General features: G+C 37.8%; 1 protein-coding gene and 1 long non-coding RNA gene across 2 annotated transcripts in view; one reads left to right on the top strand and one right to left on the bottom strand.

The window, feature by feature from the left end:
• PCDH15 (protocadherin related 15) overlaps positions 1–21,984 on the bottom strand; it is an 878,455-nt gene that overhangs the window by 571,051 nt on the left and 285,420 nt on the right. The gene's annotated exons all lie outside the window — the stretch shown is intronic.
• LOC308069477 overlaps positions 1–21,984 on the top strand; it is a 302,542-nt gene that overhangs the window by 276,938 nt on the left and 3,620 nt on the right. The window lies entirely within an intron of this gene.

The raw sequence follows: 21,984 nt of genomic DNA, 5'->3' as shown, positions 1-21,984 counted from the left end.
AGTAAGAAATTTCTACCATCAACCAAATATAGATTTCCATTTAATGCATATGAAGTGTTTCTAATGCTTGGGTCTAGCCCTGTCTGTTATTAGGATGTTAAACACAGCCACCACTCTCTCTCAGCTTTTATCTACCTTTACATTTTTATTATTTTTTTCCCTACAGTACATAAATGAGAATGAAGCAAAGACTACCCGGGGACACTGCCTCGTGGGGTTGTCTGAAACATCCCCTAACACTATCAGCTTAATAGCAACAGGGGAAAAAAATAATTGACAAATGCAGTATTTAACTAATGCTTATACAGATACATTCACACACACCTTCTTGCTGAAGTAACTAAAAAAAGCAGATCCTGTTGCGAAACTGATCAAGAATGAAGGTCACAGCTGTAGTCAGTTTTACATAAAGCTTTAAAACTAATTATTTTGAGTAACTGGGGAAAGAGACAAATTAGGATCACCTTCATAAAAAATTGAAGGTATGAAAAACATTTTGCACACAAAAGACAGGCTATTATTACTTGTCATTGGTTCCGCACTACAGAAACCCAAATGTCATTATTTATAAACAAATATTTTGCTTGGCAAAATCATATATGATGCAGTAAATTACAACCTCTCTTAAACTGTAATTTCAACTCTTGTCTCAAGAGTATGTTGTAACAAGAAATAACTACTGTCAGGATAATGCTTGCGTAGCCTTTAAATAACCAGTAAACCAGCCTACAGATACGCAAGTTTAACTCAAGAGTTAGTCGTTAAAACTTTTACCAAAACTTGTCAAAATCAGCAATTCTTCTAAATGAAGGACAAGTAATAATCCTGTTTAGCAATCAAAAAACCCCGAAACCAAACCTAACCTACTTCAAAAATAAAAATAAAACAAAGAAAAACCATTGGCAATGCCCATTTCAACTTGAAGACAGCAAAATCTAAGCTCAAGTGGCAGAAACTATCAATAAACAAACTCATAACAATGAGTTACAGCCATTTCAGCTTTACAGAATACCCATCTTCAGAAGGTCACACTAGACATACTCCAAACTAATTCTTACATCTTACCTGCTCCTGGATGAACTGGGATAGAAAACTGTGAATGTAGAAAAGGCTGATTTACAGAAACATGAGCATTTTTAAACTCTACTAAACTTAGTACTTCCTATTAGTTTCAGAAACAGCATGTCTGTGTAGAAGTGCTAGCCATAGGAAAGATAAAAAAAATTACAGAAACTGTAAAATATAAATTTGGGGTTTATTACATCCATCTTAAGTTTGCCTACTTTATTTACACTTTGTGTTCTTCCTCAATCCATTGGTAGGCTGTAGTATCCTTACTCTTTCTTGTGTTGAGGAAGACTGACAAAGTTAGCAGGGTTTTTTTGCAATAAAAGATTTTAAGAGGAAAATGTAAAGCACACTAATGAGATTAAGAGGGTCTGTGTGGTCTACAACATTACTACACAAAAGACTGAGACAAAGCCAATTACTGAAAAGGAACATAAAATTGGACTGGTTTTGTGAAATACTTCTGCACATGGAAACAAACACGCAGTGGTCTAAAAGCTTCCCTTACACATTACAATACTCTGAAGTGCTGTTCAGTGGCAGCTGCAGGAACATACTTTTAGACTTGATCCCATTTTACCTGGGCTGCTAAGGCTGAAATATGTTACATCCTGTGTAAGGGCAAAGTACAAAATCAGAGGGTAAGAAAGAAACAGAGCAGTAGTATCCAACCTTACACGTAATAGGAAAGACAACTTTCTCTTAACCCATAACAGGAAAGATAACTTCCTTAAAGTTATCCTTAAAGTGATGGTAGGGTAAACAAATATTACAGCTAGAAATTACTTGATACTTCATTCCTTTTGTAGGTTTTGCTATTCAAATCTATATCCTTCCTTGAAAATATGCCACCTTGCTGCCTCACAGGGGGGGCTAATTGCAATATCACATCTGTATTAATTCAAACCTGTAGAGAAATGAAGCTGGGTTAATTAGCATTGATAATATACAACTGTGGGTTGGCTTCAGGCGTGGCGGGCTGGCCGATGTAGACAAGGTGGAGCTGTGGCTGGTTCTGTTAAGGGGTTCAGAGCCAAGAAGAGAGTACAGCCAAGGAAGCAGAGAGAAGATAGAGAAAGAACACATGCCCTGGATGAGCTGAGACGAGGAGAAGGCAGCAGAGGGACTGTATGAAGAGCATGCTGCTATGAGATGGTAAAAGACCTTGTTTGCAGCTTGATAGTTTGGAGAGTGCTGCGACACAAATCCTCATTAAAAAAATAAATAAATCTAAATTGTTCTAAGAATGATATGCACTTTTGATTAAATAACTTGGTAATATTTTTGAGGCATGAAATGAACACAAAACTAACTTAAGTATTTTATCTACTCAGAAGATCACAAGAAATTTCACTTTTCCACATATACAAAACAACCCCTCCTTATTGTGTTTCCTATACAGAACCTTACCCAATTTTTGATCAAAATCGACCTCTTTTGTATTTCTGCATGTAAAATGAAGGCAGAATATGAGCCTGGGGTGATGCTATCCATGTCTCACACACCTCCTTGTTCAGGGCACTTCAGAAATCTCTTAAGAGTTTTAACTCATGAATAAGTTAATACTAAAACGTTTTTTAGCTCAGTTGATATTCCTCAGGATAAGCCCTTGGACCTCTCCATCTTTTCTTCTGTGAAGGGGCTCTCTGACCTCCTTCACATGCAGACTGGGGCAATGGACTGCTGCTGTCAGATTGAGCGATAGGGTCTCAACAGGATTTCAGTGCCTGCTGAGAACAGGTCAGAAGACAAACCCAGCCACACACTCACAGGTAGCAACACCAGCTGTTGTTTAAGGAAAGGTCAGAAGTACTTGCTGCCCTTGCAGCCCACAGAAAGAGCAAATACATGTCCTCAGCATCACAGAAGTCCAAAGGTAAGGAGACATCCTTTAATTGCACACAGCTATTTGCCAAGAAGTCTTTTAGCAGCAGCCACTGAGATTTATATGTGGTAAACTACAAATTATCTTTTCCCCAAGGGGAAAAAAATGAGTATTGGATCCAAACACTAAAGATGTTCCACTCAGATAAAAAAGTTTATATACAAATTATTTCCAGAGCCTTCTGACACTATCTCCTTGACAGCTATCACAGTGGTAAGACCACCAAGGAGCAAATTAAGCAAAGGCTAGAATTGTACACGCAGTCACATAGAGGAAAGAGGAAACATGGGCAGAAAGGACTTAGAGCTACAAGTACACTTACAAAAGCAGTAACAAAATCAGATTTCATATAGCCTTTAGATCTAATGATACAGCTGTGTTACTCTAATTCATGCTTCACAACTGGTATGGATTGCTGCAGAAATAACATATCCCCTTGCCTGAACACACCCAGCAGAAACTAAAGCTCAGATCTTGTCTGAACTGCAATACATGGTTATTCCTGGAGACAGGAGCCAGCTTTGGCACCCTGTGCATGCAGTAACTTGACCATTTCTGTAGATACCATTACGGTGTAACATAATAAATAGCAACATCATGTCACACATGGGGAGTGCAATGGGATTAATGGACATGCAAGTCTTTCTAGGATGATATGCCTAAAAGTCAGCCAGCTTCAGACATTGCACATTCTCAAAAATTAAGTGCAAGGTGAGCCGAGCTCAGCAGATTCACACGTCTGCCTGCTCCCCAAATCCAGTGTAAAGAAGGCCCAAGGACATGAATGAACACAACCTGGCACATGCCATCAGGAAGGCAGGCATAAAGGAAGAAAGTTTATTTTACATTCGTGAAAAGAAACTGATGATTATATGGTAGCAAACGACTCAAGCAAAAGATGATGGTATGCTGCTTTTGTAGAATTCTGTCCCTTTACATACAATGAAAACATTTCTGAAAAGAGCTTACTGTAGGTGCTGAACCCAGCTTTTAAAGAATCACTAAACATGTTACAAACAGCACTTAAAGTAAAACAACAGAAAATGCTGCGAGTTGATTTCATCCACTAAAAAGCAACAGGAATAGTAGTGCCAAACTGTACTCTCTTGTTTCAGTGTTTCAAAAGACAATGAACAGTTCAGAATGCTGAACGAGGAGGTTGGCATTTTAATACAATAGTAATACAGCAGCTTTTAAATGAATCTGTAAATATTAAATTGTTAAGCCAAATAAAGGTCAGCAAGACAGCTTTTCTATACCATGTTTCTAGGATTAAAATATAAAATATGGACATCTATCTTTGCAGAAGGAAGTTATTTTGTTTTTTTCTGGAGGGAGTAGTCTTTTAATTTCTACAAGGAAGGTAGTTTATGAGCATTTCTACTGTCACTGTCACTATGAAACACTAAATACACATAGGAAAATATCCAAAGAGACTGATATTTCTCTGTGTTAGTGAGGAGCTATGCCCATCTTTGGCACAACTACACAATACTATCGCATCTGCCTCTGCACTGAGACAAATACTGGACAAGGCATCAATCTGGACATCACCAGTATTTTATTTTTTACGAGTCACTTCTGTAATGTAAAGAATGCATGTCAAGTTTCCATACATCAGGTATAAATATATTCTTAATTCTCTATCTGAAATGTGCTACCATTTTGAATGAGACCCCCACCTAAAGCCAAAATTAATTTACATTTAAAAAAAAAAACTTTATGAGGTGGTGGAAAGGGAAAGGATAGACAGGAAAATAACTGTAACTCTCAGTTCTAGATTCCTAGACAAGTTTGGAGCAGTGAAGCTGGATAAAATGAGGTTTCTAAAGTTCCAGCAGCTTTCCAGAATCATCATCACACCACTCAATGACATTTCACTTCCATTATATGAAGGTATGTGACATGCCTACTTAATCCACATATGTACATTGAAAATATGTAAATAATGTGATCCCTTCAGGGAAGCAAACATTTATTATTTATAAGAAAAAGCCCCACATAAACTTGTGACACCATGTTATTTTTAATAATAATGAAGTAATATATTGCATATCCAGTTCATTCTTAAACGTGAAACGAGGCAAGATGAAAACCAAGGAACAATAAACAGCCTAAAAGCAATCCAAGTGGGACTCAGTCATAGAATGCTCAATCATAGGGTGCTAAATATGGGTGTTCAGCTTTACCAGCTAAGGAAAACAGATTGTATCAAATGCTGTCACTTACAGCTTTAAAATACCTACACCAGAATGCACCAGCAAATTCCTCAGATGGTTTCAGATCCATCATTTTTATGCAGTCTGTTCAAAGCTTCCTTATAAATTTCTCCTTAAACACATGAAATATGTTAGCTTCAGATAAAACTTGCTCCTCAAATAACATCTGCTATAAGGAAGTAACAAAGGTCAATCACAACTAAATCGAAATCTTCTAATAAAAAAGAGAAAAATCTCAGCTCATGTAATCTGGAATTCATGGACACGTTAGTTACAGAATGAATTACCACTATCAAGTCCTTCTGCGAGAAACCGCATCATAGCAGATGATGCTTGTATATATGTATTTACGGTGTAATCTAGCCAGGGACTATTCCTACTTTCTGCTATAACCTCTGAAGCCCATTCAACAAATCTGCTATGAAATTTTCTGAAAATCCAGAGGTGGGTTTTGTTAGTATTTCTATAGAAAGTAGTCAGTATATTAAAAGATCATGTATGCAACACCCTTCAAAATATAAATCTTCAGCATAAGATGGGGAAATTTTTATTAGAAGAATTTGTGGAATGGAGTAACAGACTTAAAAATACCCAGTGTGGTTCAAAGCAACCTGACTGAGTAATTGCTGTTCTTTTTCAGAAAATAACATCTGAGAAAAACACTCATTTAAACAAGTTTTCACAATGTTATTTATGCACATTATCAGTCTGGAAAAACGTTCACTTAATCAAAACAAAATCTGATTTACAGACATCTCCCTCAGGTTACCTAGTGAAAGTGAAAGCCAAGAAATACACAAGCAGGTCAACCACCCATTGAGCATTGCTGACTGTTAAAGATCATGACAATCTCAAATAAGAAGCAACTTTCTGTTGCAGGGGATGACAGTTCACAGAAGATTAATTTTCCACATGGAAGACACCTGCACACTTATTGTGACAGTCCCTCAGATGGGCAGGATCTGTCACTTGTGCCAGCATTCCCTGGAACCACTCATTACAGACGAGGATTTTATGTAAAGGGTTGTACCTTCCTGATAAAGAAAAGCCTTTTTTTTTTTTTTTTTTTTTAAGTATACAAAGCAGCACTCCTCCCATGCTGTCTTGAACAATTCTTCCTCAGGTACAACAACAGCAAGAATTTTAAATAGACCACTGGGTATTTTAGGCCTTAAAATCCTGCTCTACACTTCTTGCCACAGATCAAAAACCATACAGCAATTCCCATTTATTTGAAATCAAATATATAATTATCAAGAGACACAGAGTTTCTAGACAATACATGACAGGAGACTACTTTTGGAAGACAGTTTGTTCTACCTTAAATAAAACAGACTATACTATCAATTTAGGATGAGTATGTGAGAAAGCAGAATAGAAGTCAAGAAAAATAAGGAGAGAAAATAGGATTATTTTTTTTCCCCACTACAAACTTCTCCCTTCTTGACAGCCTCTCATTAATAAAAATTAGCAACTTTGTAACCCTCTTTGGATTAGCAGTGATACATACTTAATTCAGTGGCTCTGGTTTTCAATACACAATATTAGTTATAGAGAATGTAATAGCTCAGCTCTGGTTTGAACTAACAGAAACATCCTGTACGATAAACTTCAGTTGTCTGTCTGATTCACCAGTGTCCTAGGAGATAAAATTGCAGAGGTAACATGCAGAAGAAAACAAACAAAGGACAGTAAATAAACTGGCCCTGCATTTTCAAAATGTTCCTGTATTTTTTCAAATACATCACATATAAATCATGCAAGGAGAACTTCATCTCCAGGTCAGGGAGCAGCCGTTTGTATCGGCACAGCTTAGACCAGTGTGGATATAGGGATCCACAGACTCTACATTAGCCCAGAAATCCTGGAATCACATTATCCTCTCATTCACACTGATATCCATGTCTATTACAGGCTTGAGGGCTTGCAAACTGGCTATTATCTCTTTTTGCTATAAAACTTTTGCTTTCTAGAGGAATGCTCACAAAGGGACATCTCTGCCTTTCTAGTATTTCCTGTGTAGCATTCATTTCAGTAGTGCAGATGGGAGATGTTTAGAAGAAAAAACAAAACCTCCCAGTCAGTGGAAAGTGGACAAACATCGCAACAAACCAAGAACACCCACAACTGTGGTAAGATTCATTTAAAGAAGACAGAAAGTTAACTAAGCTATGAACATGGGTAAAAAATTGATATGTGTACAAGGTCTGGACTCTCATGAAAGGCAATACAATTTTTGCTTATGGTTGGCTGACAGATCTTCCAAGAACTAACCACAGTTCATACTCTACTACAAAGCTTATGTCCATATTTCTCACTTCTCACACCAGGAAAACAGCCAGCCAAAGCCTCCAGGCAAAATAAAACTGTGATACATCAGTGCAGCACTAACGTTCCAAAAATACTGAGCAAGAACAGGAATTGTCAAATTCTTGAACACCTTGTCAAAGACAGAGAGAGTAAGAAATTCCTGTGGATGGATTTAGTGCCTTGAATTTCTCTCCCAAGGAAAGGATACAGTCAGAAAATAGCAGAGAAAACCAGCAACAACATTAGACCTTCTATTCCATGTTTCTCTTTGAAAATACACATATCCTTTATTTTTAGCTTCTACCAGAGGCAGGGGTGGGGGGAGGGGAAGAGTACTCTGCTCCTCTCCAAGGCAAGGGCTGCTGCCAGCCACACTGGCCAATCCAGCAATTCAGGAACTTAAAAGCCCTACATCTAACTGCAAGAGCTACATTCATAGCTACCCTTGAACTGTCTTAGAAGCAAAATAAGTGTGTTCACATCTTTAACTGGCTATACATAAAGCCACACTGAGAGAATCCTGAAAAATATATTCATATTTATAGCAGAGCTTTAACCCTCACATATAAATTAACTAAGCAGCAATAAAAAGTGTACATAAAGGGATGGTGGAACTAATACTGCAACATTTCCCAAGAGAAATGAAATATAATGGGAGGAAAACTAATGACACATTATATAATGCTACTCTACCTTCCTCAGCCAGGTAAATGATGTTATTGCTCCACGGACAACAGAGTAATATATAACTTAATTTGCTGCAACCTTATTAAGTCACATAGGAATTAACTTACAGTAAACTGCACAGTTCCTGTAATTACTTATGCTCATGTATCTTCAGCTATTTAGCAGAGCTGCACTCAGCCCTTCCAGTTCAATCTTGACTCCAAGCAATTTACAGGACTTCATCACCTTTCTCCTGTATCTTGTTAACACTGTAGAAAAGAGAACTTCTGCCATTGTACTGCCTCACTTGGCCTAGAGCACCTCCCCAGGACACATTCACCTAAGCCCTCTATCTATCAGCTGTCCTATGGTGTCAGCTCCTTCCTAGATGACTTTCATCCACTAAACAGCAATAACCTGGACTACACTTTCTGATGCAAGCAACGGGGTTGCTGCAGGGAAGGCAACTTACCTGTGTCCCCTTCAACATTTCAGGGGTTCAAGTCAAAACAGAAACAGCATAATGATTGCAGAGACCAAAATTTTGGGGGACAATTTCAAATCTAGGGATGACAGAAAGGATGGAGAACTGGTATTTTCATATGAGAAAGGACCCCAGTGCTTAACAGATAGTGAACTTTTCTCCCCGCTTGCTTCAGACAAAACCAATCCTTCAAGGTTCCTAGGTTTTTAGTTTGAAAGAGAAAAGCAGTCCTTGTAACTAGCATTAGGGCATGTTTAGTCCCTTCTTTAACTTGAACATGGATTATAGATAAAAATAAATATTAATGTTTGTAACTATAATTTATTTTTTTTTACACAGCGCTAACATAAACCTAAGAACGCAAAGAGAAACTTTGAGAAGGCATGATTAATTATATATACTAAATCATTTTACTAGAGAAGTATGAAAATATATATTTATGTTCTAATTAAAATGTTAAAACCCTTACACTAAGCTAACCACTAAATACACTATGAAACCAGGAAAACAGTATTTACTTCTAGCAAATTCTCCAACATATCTAATCATGTGAGAACGTAATACAATTAAATTCCTTCTATTTTAGTAAAGGCTCTTACCTCAGCATATCACTGTTCTGAAGCTGTTGAATTTAGAATTTGCTGAAATTAAGAACCAAGTCTATTGGCACTTATCAAGGCCTCTGGCTACGTGTACTCACCAGGAGGGGAAAGGTAAAAAAAGTTTTATCTCATTAGCAAGCAGAAAATTCTTCAAACTTAATTTCATGATCAGAAAATAAAATAATATCTTTAGAAACTGGCAGGGGGAAAACTAATTTGAAAGCATAGACTATGTATCAAGGAAAGTAAATGATGTGTAGAAAAAATGGCAAGTGATTGCATTGCCGTTCTGCTTTTATCTTCTTATGGGAGCTTTGCACTGCAAGACCTGATTCTTTGAGTGTTGCAGATTTAAACTATAATTCACTGACTCCAAGCTATGGGTTTCTCCTGTACTTCATGTAATTAGAAAGATTGTGATTACAACCATAGCACACAAAAAATCTTAAGCATCACTTTTTTAGATTAACCATCTCATAGCATTTCAAAAGCAAACAGAGAGAGCTCTCTCTTGGATAATCTATATATGTCCTGTGCAACATTTCATACAGATTATATGCCACCTGACAAATCCTAGCACCACTGAAAAAAGCAGCAAGGTGCTTTAACGCTCTGCTGTCTGACAAGACACCAGAGGTATATGTCCTGCCCTTCTTGGAGCCCAGCAGTTTTTCCCACCTTCTTTCCTATGTAAGAGCTCATCTGGCACATTAAAAGGCACCTGTCCTTATGGTTCACATTATGTAGGTCAGACTCTACCGAATGTCTCCTCCTCATCATCAGTAGGTTCTGAGCTGCTCAGACCACCTCAAGGAACTGAGACACCACAAAGTGATAGGAAGAGGAATTACCACCCTCAATCCCTACATCACAATGAAAATATGTTGAAAATCCAGATAAAACACAACCCTCCATCTAAACAATTTTGTCCCATTGCTTTTCAGCCAGTAACACTAATCTCAACCTAGTATAAGTCAAGATCCCACTTTGAACTGTGTTCTGAAGGATCTTATTTAACTCCATCAAAAGTCCAGGAAGACTGGGAGGCTCAGCCCCCTGCCCTGGAAACCATCAGTTATGTGCCTGGACTTCTCATTCACAGTAAGTCCCAGTGTTTTCTGAATAAGAGGGAAAGATTTACTTAATGTATACAAAACACCTTCTAGGATCAAACCCCTGCAGTCTTTAAAAATAATGACAACCTGCCCAAATATGAAATTATTTTATAAGTGCTCTCTATTTATAATTTTTATTGCTTTATGTTCTTGTTTCTAAACCTTTACGGTTCATATTTTCAAGGGGTTTTTCTGTTTTCAAAGACTAGATTTTCAGTTTTGTAGAAAATTAAAATTGCTATACATTACTTCTCGTATAATTGTATTGTATATGCATATCTTGGAAATGCTGTTAACAAGAATGAATCCAATTTGTAATTTAAATACATGTTAATTAGAGAAGAAGAGGCAGTTTGTTAGAGAAACTCTAACTGTTAGAGAAAACGGTGAGTTAACTTACTGAAAGTGGGTCCATTAATTTTTGAAAATATATTTAGACAAAAAAAGAATTCTTATATAGGCTGAAGACATCCTATGGCAAGCTGAACAAAACTCCCTTATTATAGCTTACTGCAGAATGGCTAGCTCCCAGTAAACAAGTTTGTTTTGTGGAAACATGCTAGGGATAACCATACAAAAGCTGGAATAAGACGACATACAAATTGAGATACCCATTAGCAGTTAAGGACTTTCGACTTGGAACAAACACCAAAATATCAGGAAAAACCCAGCAGCTGGCAACACTGCTCAGGTGAGTACTCAAGTTTCTGGCTACTACCAGAGACAGGAACACGGACAGCACTCCTCTGCCTTGATGCAGGAAGCAAAGACAATTTTTCACTGGTAGGAAACTTAATCTTGACTGAACTAACAAGTTCGGACAGGATTTTCCAGCTTTTGCTTAGACAATAGCAGAAAGCAAGCATAACCCTCACCCTGTACTATGGCATAAGGGTGAGATTTGGAAGAAAAACATGCTGCAGCTGATGGGGACTGCTTCACCACTCTTTGTTCATCTCTTCATTGTAGGTTCTTTGCTTGACACACACTAGCTATTTTTCAGACAATCCAAAGGCATATTTAAAAGAGAGGTGCAAGTTCTTGTACATGAAGCTCACTGCCAGCAACATAACCAGTTCCCTCTGACAGTAAGGCACCAAGTGATGTGTATTATTCCTAAAAATGGCCTGGAAGGTAACAGAGTTCCTCTTGAAATAACAACAGAAACAAATGTCCCATTTTGCCGGGGGTCTGGGTAAGACCTGAACACCCCAGCAACTACCTGTCTCTGACAGTCCAGCAGAATAAATAAGGTCCTACTACAAGGAAAGGATCCCAACCCTGCTTATGCATCAGGAGTTAGGTTTCAATCTTGCTGCTATTTTAGGATGTCTGTACTAAAATCCACAATACAGTTAAGATGTTGGAAGCATGTTTGAATTTGCTGCTGTTGACCCTAAGGCCAATACAGCTGTAACAGCAGTCTTCAAGTTCAGCCTCCCTGAGCTTCTTACAGTCACAGGTTCTTCTGTGAGAAGCGCAAACGCTTGTCTGTGCAAGCTGTAATCACACACCTCCGCAAGATTATACAGATGTATGCTCAGCAAGGATCAGAAACAATTTCTCAAGATTATAGCACTGTAAATCCAGTCTGATAAACTTTAGAACTGAGAACTGTGTTTGTACATTTAACTTTTTGCTGTTATTTCAAACCGTGGTATTTTCCCTGGGCAAAAAAAGAAGTCACATGGGACAATAGCTTTTAGACTTCAATAATCTTCTTTTGTATTTACTAGAAAAGCTCAAGCTAATCATGTATGCAAGTCTGACACACCCAAACAAAATACTAGATTTTTCTGTTGAAATGAAATACGGCACGCTCACCAAGTGGCTGTGCAAATGAAACACAATACCTTTGATCAGAATCAGAGCCTCTAAGGAAATCACAGAAGGCAAGAAAAATCCCAAGAACTTGGCTGAGTCCAACAAAAATCTAGGGCAACGTTTACACAGTACATAAACCCATTCAATCTGAGGGCTGGATTCTGGCTAAAGCTCTGCAGTTCTGCTGTTCCATTGCTCGAAGTCTCTGTGGATGATGCATTTGTTTTGCTGCTGCTGTTTGTGAGATTGACTTCACACTGAGGTTCTGCTAGATAAAGTGGTACGATTTATTTCTGGAGAGCCATAAATATTGAAAATACTACCTACTGAAAATTAATATAGTCTCTGAGAATCAGAAAGTTATTCTCCTAGCTGCATCTTTGCCTAACATGCATGTCATCAGTCAAATTATGGTAACTAAAGATCTTCATCACGTAGCACATGAAGTATTAATACAGATTCTAGAGTACCAAATCAGAAACAATGTATTTGAAATTAACTCAAGTTTTATGAAAGCTTATGCCAGACCTGAAAACTGAAGCCACTGGAAAGTATGTATATCATGAACAATCTGGTGATAAAAGCTTCTTCACAGTGACATAAGAGTCTGAGAGATCAAAACTCCTAAAAATCTCCATTGTCAGGGAGTCCATATATACCATCAGACAGGTGCCTGCTGCTGAGAATGCTGCCTATCACAACAATGAACACCATCCTGAAATTTCCTGAACTCACTTCTCATCTTTAGTCTTAGACTGTAAACTCTTCTGAGTTTCTGAGATCTGTATGCTACTGACCCAAACCTATGACTGCTAATGGATAATAAATGGGAGAAAATAATAGGTAACATCATTTGCTCTCTGCCCCACTGGGTTATCCCTGCTCTAAAACAGTGAGTTCAAGGCAGGCTAGCATGCAATTGGTTGTTCTCTACCTACTCTATTTAAAATATGATTTTCCTCCACAACTAAATTACTGTAATACAAGGAATTGCAAAGGTTACCTAGTGTAAAATCAACAGAGCTGGACCAAATTGAGTACCTATTCAGTGATTTAAACCAGCTGAAAATGTAGGTACTCCCAGTGAGATTCAAAGCACTTAGAAATCTGACAGATTTTAAGCAGAAGGCTCTGCCTTTTCCCAAATATACCATCCAGACACTCAAAACTTTTCTCAACTAGAAAGTTCTTGTTGACTTTGCTAATTGCAGGAATTTCTTGGAGAATTCATCCTATGTAAAGCATCACTTCAATTCTAAAGAAATAAATAAGAATTACAACACCCTTCTTCCACTGGCAGTTGCAAGTCTCTGCAACAATCACATAAATATAGCTGTACAAAAATCGTCTAAGATGGCCATTTGGTAATCTTCTTAATTCACTGCAGTATCAAATTTACAGTGCATCTTTTTGCATGTAATTTCAAGTGACTCTTCCTTAAGCTTTTTGTTTTTGTTTTTTTTTAAACCAGAAAAACGGATGAAAATTGCATTAGAGATATAAGGGGTAGCATATACCTAGCACAATAAAATGAGGTGATTTGGAGAGAATGTGGGTTTAGTTCTTAAATTTGTGAATCATAACATAAAGAATGCATCTCATTTAGAACAACCTGAAAAAAATGCTATCTTTTTTCAAGCAATTATTACCCACTGCCACTGTGATGACAAAAAGTTTGCAAGGAGGTAATCTATGCTGCTTAGAAAAGGTCTAAGTCTGAAAGCACAGACCAGCTTGATCTTTCAGCTATTTCTCCTTGTCACAGCCAGAACAAAAATCCCATCTCCTTGTTCTGCTTATGTTTGTCATTAAAAGCACTAAGGGACTGAGCCTTGGGACGCCACTGAAATTTTATCTATACATTTAATTATCATTGTAGCAGGCATTTAAGAATAATGAGGTCTTCATTCCATCACACAATCTTAGATCTGGCACAGCAATGTGCCCTTTCAGCCCAGAAAGCCAACCATATCCTGGGCTGCATCAGAAGCAGCATGGCCAGCAAGTCAAGGGAGGCAAGTGTCCCCCTCTGCTCTGATCTCGTGAGACCCCACCTACAGTACTGTGTTCAGCTCTGGGCTTCTAATCTAAGAAGGACATGGACCTGTTGGAGCAAGTCCAGAGGAGGCCTCCAAGATGATCAGAGGGCTGGAGCACCTCTCCTTTGAAGACTGGCTGAGAGAGCTGGCCTGGAGAAGAGAAGGCTCTGGGGAGACCTTACAGCAGCCTTTCAGTACCTAAAGGGGGCTTATAAGAAGGATGGGGACAGACTTTTTAGTAGGGCCCGTAGCCATAGGACAAGGGGTAATCGCTTTAAAATAGAGGGTAGAGTTAGATTAATTATAAATTCTTTACTGTGAGGGTGGTGAAATACCATCACAGGTTGGCCAGAGATTGTGGACACCCCATCCCTGGAAGCTCTCAAGGCCAGGTTGAATGTAGCTTTGAGCAGCCTGGTCTAGTGGAAGATGTCCCTGCTCGTGGTTGGGGGCTTGGAACTAGATAATCTTTAAGGTCCCTTCTGACACAAACCATTCTATAATTCTATGATCTAACAACCTAAACCACATACACTATTGAGGCATGGTTACTCATGAAAATGCTGTTTCAGGAGTCACAGTCATATCAAGAGGTTAGAAAATGTAGGTACATATAAGGTTGGGAAGACTTCTTTTTCTTCTTCTTCATATTTCTTCATTTCTTCAACCCTTTTACCATGGTCAATGGAAAGCATAAATGGGCAAACTCTTCTATAGTTCTGTACAATAATGTACTTCTTTCTGCTTCATCTTCTATATACCTGTAAAATTAATCCAATGCAAATGGAAAAAGCTTTTTTTCTACCCAATAAACGAAGGAATTAGTCTCAAAATCATCAATGGTTTTGTAGAAGGATACAAATAACTGAAACAATAGTAGACTATGCTCTACAGAAACCTGTGAAGAGCATTGCTGGAATCTGAATTACTTGAAAAAATTTGGTAAATCACTCTCAATAGTCTATCTGCAAGTAATTTTTTAAACTCTAAGGCCAATTAGCATTTATACCTTTTCTGCAAGCAAATCTCTGAAGTGAAAACTGATTTACCATGATCTGGCATGTACAAAATAGAAATACCCCATTGCTAAATCAGGGTACTTGCCAAGCGAATCAGGTCAGGAACTCTCATATACCCCTCCAACTGCATTCACATGCATCCAGCATGACTGACTTACTGACTTGCCTTGACTAAACATAAACATCTTACACCTCCTCCTCCTCCTCTTACGTCCTTGAACTTTTTGTTAACTCTGCTCAGTTTCGAGTCTGCTCCTTTGTTAAAGCTAGTGGAAAACAGCTAGCAATAGATTGCTTTATTTGATAGAGGAGACTATCTTATTTCTCTTTTCTTGTCCAAAAGCCATCTTATTTGCTGTTCCTAGACTAGAAATTTGCTAGAGCTCTATCTGTGTTTTACTTTTTTCTTCTACCAATGGATGTCTGTCTGGATCATAAATTACCTTTTCCTCCTTGCTTACTATGTATCTTTTTGATTCACCCAGTCTAGTATTTTTCTTAAACAATCTTGGAGAATATGGTTCAAGTCCTTGTATACTAAAATGTCCTCAAAATAATATATTAACACAGGTATTTTTTTTCCTGCTCTATAAACTAACAGCGCAACACATACACAGGTTGTGTAAAAAAAGGTAAAATTGTAGCAAAATAGGGAACACATATGCAAGAAGTGCTGCCTGCAGCTTTGTACTGCATTTGTCAGGCACAAATATTTAGTAAGAGTACATCTCCACTTGCTCTAGAAACTTGAACTTTTTCTGATCCCTGAACAATAGAATACTACTAAATTTTGTGAAAAAAATTATGTTTATATATACGCATATGTGCTTGGTAATAAATATTTCCTTTTTAAACAGTCTATTGACAATAATGTGTTAGTGTTTTCATTACTTGTTTGTATTCGCACACTGCCACAATCTTTCATTTATATGGTACACATGTTTGTTAGCAATTTGATATACATTTTATAATTGGAGGTTTGGGATAACAGTTACTGGCTATTCTTAAAAAGTTTTTTCTGTGAGAGAACAGCTGTCGACCGCAATTTTGCTATTATAGCTATGCATGTACAGCCCAAATAAAATAATAAAAAATGTGAAAGCATTAACTGTAACTCATAAAATGTAATGATGTATTTTAAATGCAAATATTGGAGCAGTTTACAACTTCAACTTCTACAGAATTCGGAATCAGGAATATTAGAATGGTCAAACTTCATGGAAACTGTTCTTAAAATCTAAATTCACACATCTCTGATAAAATACATGCCAGAAATTAGAGTGCAATTGACAGTGAATACAGGTTGCACTTCTGCATTTCTACATTTCTAAACCAACTCTTGTTATGTTTTGCTTTTTTCTTCCAAATCTTTCTAACTACTTAAGTAAAATTGCGTTCAAATCTGAAAAATCTCTGCTTACAGCATTCTCCCCACCCACATGACTCTAAAGTTTGGTTCAACCATTTTTGTTTTTAATGAGGGTAGGAATCCATATCCATTTCATGTTGAGTGAGAGTATGCATGCACACCAGTTTTGTCTTCTTTCCTCTCTTCTGCTGTGTCCGTACTTTGGCCTTATCTGTGTCGGACTGATTCATCATTGACTGATTCACCTCAAGCCTCAGGAGGTTGCTTTTAACCGTTTATGGATTTTTTTTCTTTTTTAAAATTCATCTAAAATATTTACTGGAGAAGACATACTCATGGTCTACTACACGGCCATTTAAACCAACTTTGGTTGCCATAAGGAATAGGAGGGAAAAGCCCCTGGTGTAACAGCTAAATTATTGCATTGCTTCCGCAACTAAATATCATGGATCTGCAGTGCAAAAGGGGCAGTGATCTCCTTTGCACGGTGTATTGCTGATCACATGCACAAATCCAGGGTGTGCAGCCTTCCCTCTCCTTTCTCCTCCCTCCAACCTTAGCATTTCATTTTCTGCACTTACCATCTCAGGATCAAAGAAGCTAACATAACCACTTGGAAAAAAAGTACCATTTAAAGCTGCTTGCCTGCCATACGCTTAGTACCTACAGAGCACTTGGTTCTGTTTTCTTCCCATGTGTGTTGTGTCCTACAGTGTGAATATCATCTTTACATAGTGGAAAAAACTTGGTGTGTTCTGGCAAGAGTTCCGAACTGCCATTCCTCAACCTCACACTTAATTCAGTTGATACTGTACGATATCCTGTCAGGTTAACCGAGTAGTTAAGCAGATATTTAGCAGTGCTCTGGGCATGCACTCCATGTCCTCCCTACTCCACCATGTGCTTATTAGTTCATTCTGTTTTGTCTTCAGCAGGATTCAAGTATGTATTGCAGTTAAATGTACATTTGAATGCTTTGCTGAACTCAATCCCACTGGACTTGAGGAAAGTCCCCATAAAACAGTGAGCTAAGATCTGCTGCAAAGCAGGGCAGCAAGGCATTTCAAATAACAACAACAAAATAATCTGAAACAAACCCAGCTGAGTGAAACCACAATCAGAATTACCTTTTTCTTTAGGGTAGATTTTGTTAAAGTCTGGTTTAAATTTACTAGTGACAGTAACAGCAATGGGTTCTGCTGCCACTACATCCTAGAGGGTGTTGCTTTGAAATGCTGCACATTTCCAACACAGCACATGAATGGAGTAACGAGGGCGTCTGAGTGCCCGTAGCTCCAGACGAGCTCAACATCACTGTGACTGCTGTAAAATCCTGTGCACCACAGCGTGGAGCCAAACAAAAATTAGCAAACCTCAATTGCTGATCACTTTGTAAATTGATTCTCGGTGTATTACTCACCCCAAATGGATTCAGACACCTGCTGCTAGGTACTTCAACTTATAAAAACGTAATTTCTAATTTTGGCATTAAAATGTGTACTAGGGAAAAGGGATGCTTGCAATGAATGCATTTTTTTCATTAACTATTGCAATTAGACAGCACGCATCAGACTGCAGGACATTCCTTTGATGCAGCACTAGCTCTTACATAGGAATGTATTATGTATAAACTATATTTTACCTGATAATAAATGATACTTTGGACAGCACTAAAACAGTTAAATGCATGTAGCAGCTGGCTCTCCCTCCAGTGCTCTCACTTATTGTGACTCAGGCTTATATTTTTAGCCAGACAGACCATTAATTTTCCTAGATGTTTATTATCCACATGAAATGTCCTATTCCTCTGGTATCAAGTGTTTTATATCTGTAGCTTCGCCTGTGTGAAATCAGTGAGATGACCAAAGACCTTGATATTATCCTGATGTTATTACTCAATATGACATCTCTATGCCTTGGTCCCCTGAGCATAGTAAAAGTAGTTTTATAGTCAATTTTGTTGCTGAATAAATCAAGCCACAATCCCCTTGCCCCTCCAAAATCCATGATTTCTTTTCCTGAGGTAGCCTAGGCACCAAAAGACATACTATACGACTACCTACTCAACTTCAGACTTCCAACGTAGATAATAAATTGCTACAGTTTATTAGACAACTCAACTTCCTATATATGCCAAATCACATAAAACCTTGAGATCTTATTCTTATATTGTCTGCAATTTGTGAGAGTATGCTCTTTTCCTAAAGACCATGCTTTTAATGTTAAAAGCCAAGTATGAGTTTTATCCCTTAACCAATGTGTAAATTTTCAGAGAAGTGACAGGTGGCCATATGTCATATTAAATAGGTAGTAAATCTTTTTTCCTGCTGCACTCTGTGTACTTCATCTATACAGCTTAGATTACTTTTTCTTTTTTTTTACTTTTTAATACATACTCTTAAGTACTTCCCCTGCAGTGGAGTGTCAGTCTCTGAGAGCTGCCACTTCAAATAGCTTAGCTCACAGTTACAGCTTAATTTCACACTCTTCTTTCACATTACTCCCAGCATACCTGGGACTCTCCTTTGTTAGCATCTTACTTTTGTCTTCTATCAACTGCAACCATGTCAAGTACAATCACCCCTTTCAACCCATCCAACACATTCATGCTTTGTTTCCTTATCCCTCTTTTATTTGCATCAGCTATCTCATCTTTTTTCCTTTGGAGGTGCTGTTCAAAGGTAAGTAAATTAAAGTATCTGCATAAATCTGGAATGCAATTTGGAGCAAAACTTTGCTAATGTTATTATTCATCTGTTTGGCAATTCTTTTAAATTAATCAACACTGCAAGGAGGCTTTCATCCCGCATCAAACACGAAGACCAAGAACTCTGTTTATGAAAATGACTCTCGCATTTGCTGTTTTCCCCTCCCAGAGGACAGCACTTGCTATGCATTTAGGAAACATGCTATTTAAACATAGTATGACAATAATTTAAAAACTACTGTCAGATACACACTTAATGCTCAGGATTTGTGAGGAATAACAGTATTTTTGCTCATCATGGAGTCATGGAGCCTAGATACCTATTCCATCGTCTCTGGGAACTGGTGTGTCCATCTCTCTAGCTTTCTGACAGCCTCACTACACAGCAGCTTTGCATGGCTTGACCTTTCCTGCACCATGGATTATGCAAAGTCCAATCTATTGCCTTCTTCCTGTACCCAACACAGGATCTGCACTGATTTCAAAGAAAAATTCCATTTCCTTCTTGTATAGTCAGGAAGTAAATACACTAAGATATGTGCAAACTATGTGGATCCTAAGAAAACTGGTTAATAACAAACAGGGAAGATAAACAGTAAATAGGAAGAAGAAAGGAATCAACTGGGGAGGTTTGACTATGCTGGAAATGCTCTGATTTGAAAGGAAGCTGATTCGCAGGCACAGAAAAGTGTTGTACCCTTGGCCACTATGCAGCCCACAGGACTTAGCTATGAAGTCTGAGGCTCTCCATGCACTGCTTGGGGTGAGACATGTACACAGGAGCAGAGGACACCAGACAGTAAGCAACCAATTTGCATGAGTGGTCATCCAAAAATGCTTGCAGCTTAATAAGAAGAGGAGGAAGATACACAATGGGAAAGTTGAGATGCATATTGCACACAACTGTACCCTGATGCAGGAAATGATGCTCTACAAAAAGGAAGCAACCAGGCACGTATGTAATTTTTCACTCAGCTACAGTTGCATCTCTACTGAAAACCATCTTTGTAAAAGCAATTGTTTAAATCGCCATTTCATCCCTCAAACAGCTTTTCTATTTCTACGCAAATAGTTCAAAAAACAAATGGCAAGTAACTTAGCTGATGCAAAAGTAGTGTTGCACTTGTCCTCAAATGCAACATTTGAAAACAAGGAAACTAAAATGAAAGAAATATGCAAATTGAGCCTTGTCTCTACACCCATATGCTTACAATGCATACACTCATTTACCTTAGTATTATCTACAAATGTCCCCCAGTAAAGCTCTAAGCTGGTGCCACACAATTAAACCTATATGTGTTAAAGTTGGTAAATTCTTTGTCCTTGATAACATCACCCTTTTAACACTACACTTTTATTTAACCATTTTTAAGCCCACAAACAAACTCATCTGCCACTTAATTACCATCAGTCAACAGAAGATCCATGCTCACTAAAAATGCCTCGTTTGCCCTTTGAGGAGCTCAAGACATGTACAGACTTTCTCTGGCCATGTCCTTTGATCACACAGATGGGAGTAAGGCAGAAGAGGAGTTATCTTACTCTTCTCTTTGAGCCCTCCAATATACTCCAATAACAAAAGCCACAACTCTGCAAGGATACCACAGCTAATGCCAGGATTATCAATCCAACTAATACCATGATGGCAGCTGGAGGACCTGAAGATAGTGAATTCACACCATACAGTCAACAGTATGCAAACAACAATTTTAATCTTCCAATGTGAAAACTTGACAAGAGCAGGAAAAGGCAAATGTCTAGATTAAAAAGAATTGTGACATGGAAAAAACACAATACTGTTTGATAAACTGAGAATGAGAACACAACTAAACCTGCTCACAAATCGAGTATTGATTTGACAGAACTGACTTCTACACATCATCTAAATATCAACCACTTCTGAAGTCACATTAGAAAGCAATGAGTCTAACAGGTTGCTTTTAATTCTTGCATCTTGTAGCAGAAAGATTAAAAAGCAAGAAATGATAAAAAATATATAATAATATTAATGACATAATGATTAGCATCATAGCTACTTAAGTGCATAATATAACAGCTTTCTTCACAGAACTTGCTTTCTGTGAACAGTGGTTTTGTGAAATCATTCTTTTTGTCTTTGACTACATAGCTTTGCATAACTACTAGCACACAGGGGTCTTTCAAAAGAATTCTGAAGCTTCTGAGCCATGTGCTTTTGTGTAGCTTAGACTCACGCTAATGACCCAGCTCAATTGTCCTTTAATAAATTTCTTATCACTTGGGTTCCTCACTTCTGTATTTGATGATACTTGAAAGTGACTGTTTACTTGTCTTTTCTTACAAAAGTGAAGTATCAAATACATCTTCATTTTCTGTGCTGTATGAAAACAAGTGCTCAGAAAAAGAAGAAAACACGACTTTGACCTAGGCATTTTTCAACCACATCCTCTAAGGGAACAGTCACAGAGGGCACATTGAGTGAGGACATGAATGCAGTACAGAGAAACTTCTCTATTTAACCAGGTCTAAAAAAGTCAAGCATGTGTAAGAGAAAGATCCTGAGAAGAGGCAGAAGCTAAACAGCAGTCAGGTTTATTTTCCTTTTGCAATTTCCTCACTGTATATGTTTTTATAACTAACTAAAAACATTTCAAAACCTTTATAAACTTCAGATATATGAAATTAAGGAAATAGTCTA

The sequence above is a fragment of the Falco punctatus genome (genome assembly GCF_963210335.1).
Source record: "Falco punctatus genome assembly, chromosome: 9".
NCBI classification, from domain to species: Eukaryota; Metazoa; Chordata; class Aves; order Falconiformes; family Falconidae; genus Falco; species Falco punctatus.
The sequence above is the reverse complement of the archived record's forward strand: the minus strand, read 5'-3'. Positions and strand labels throughout refer to the sequence as shown.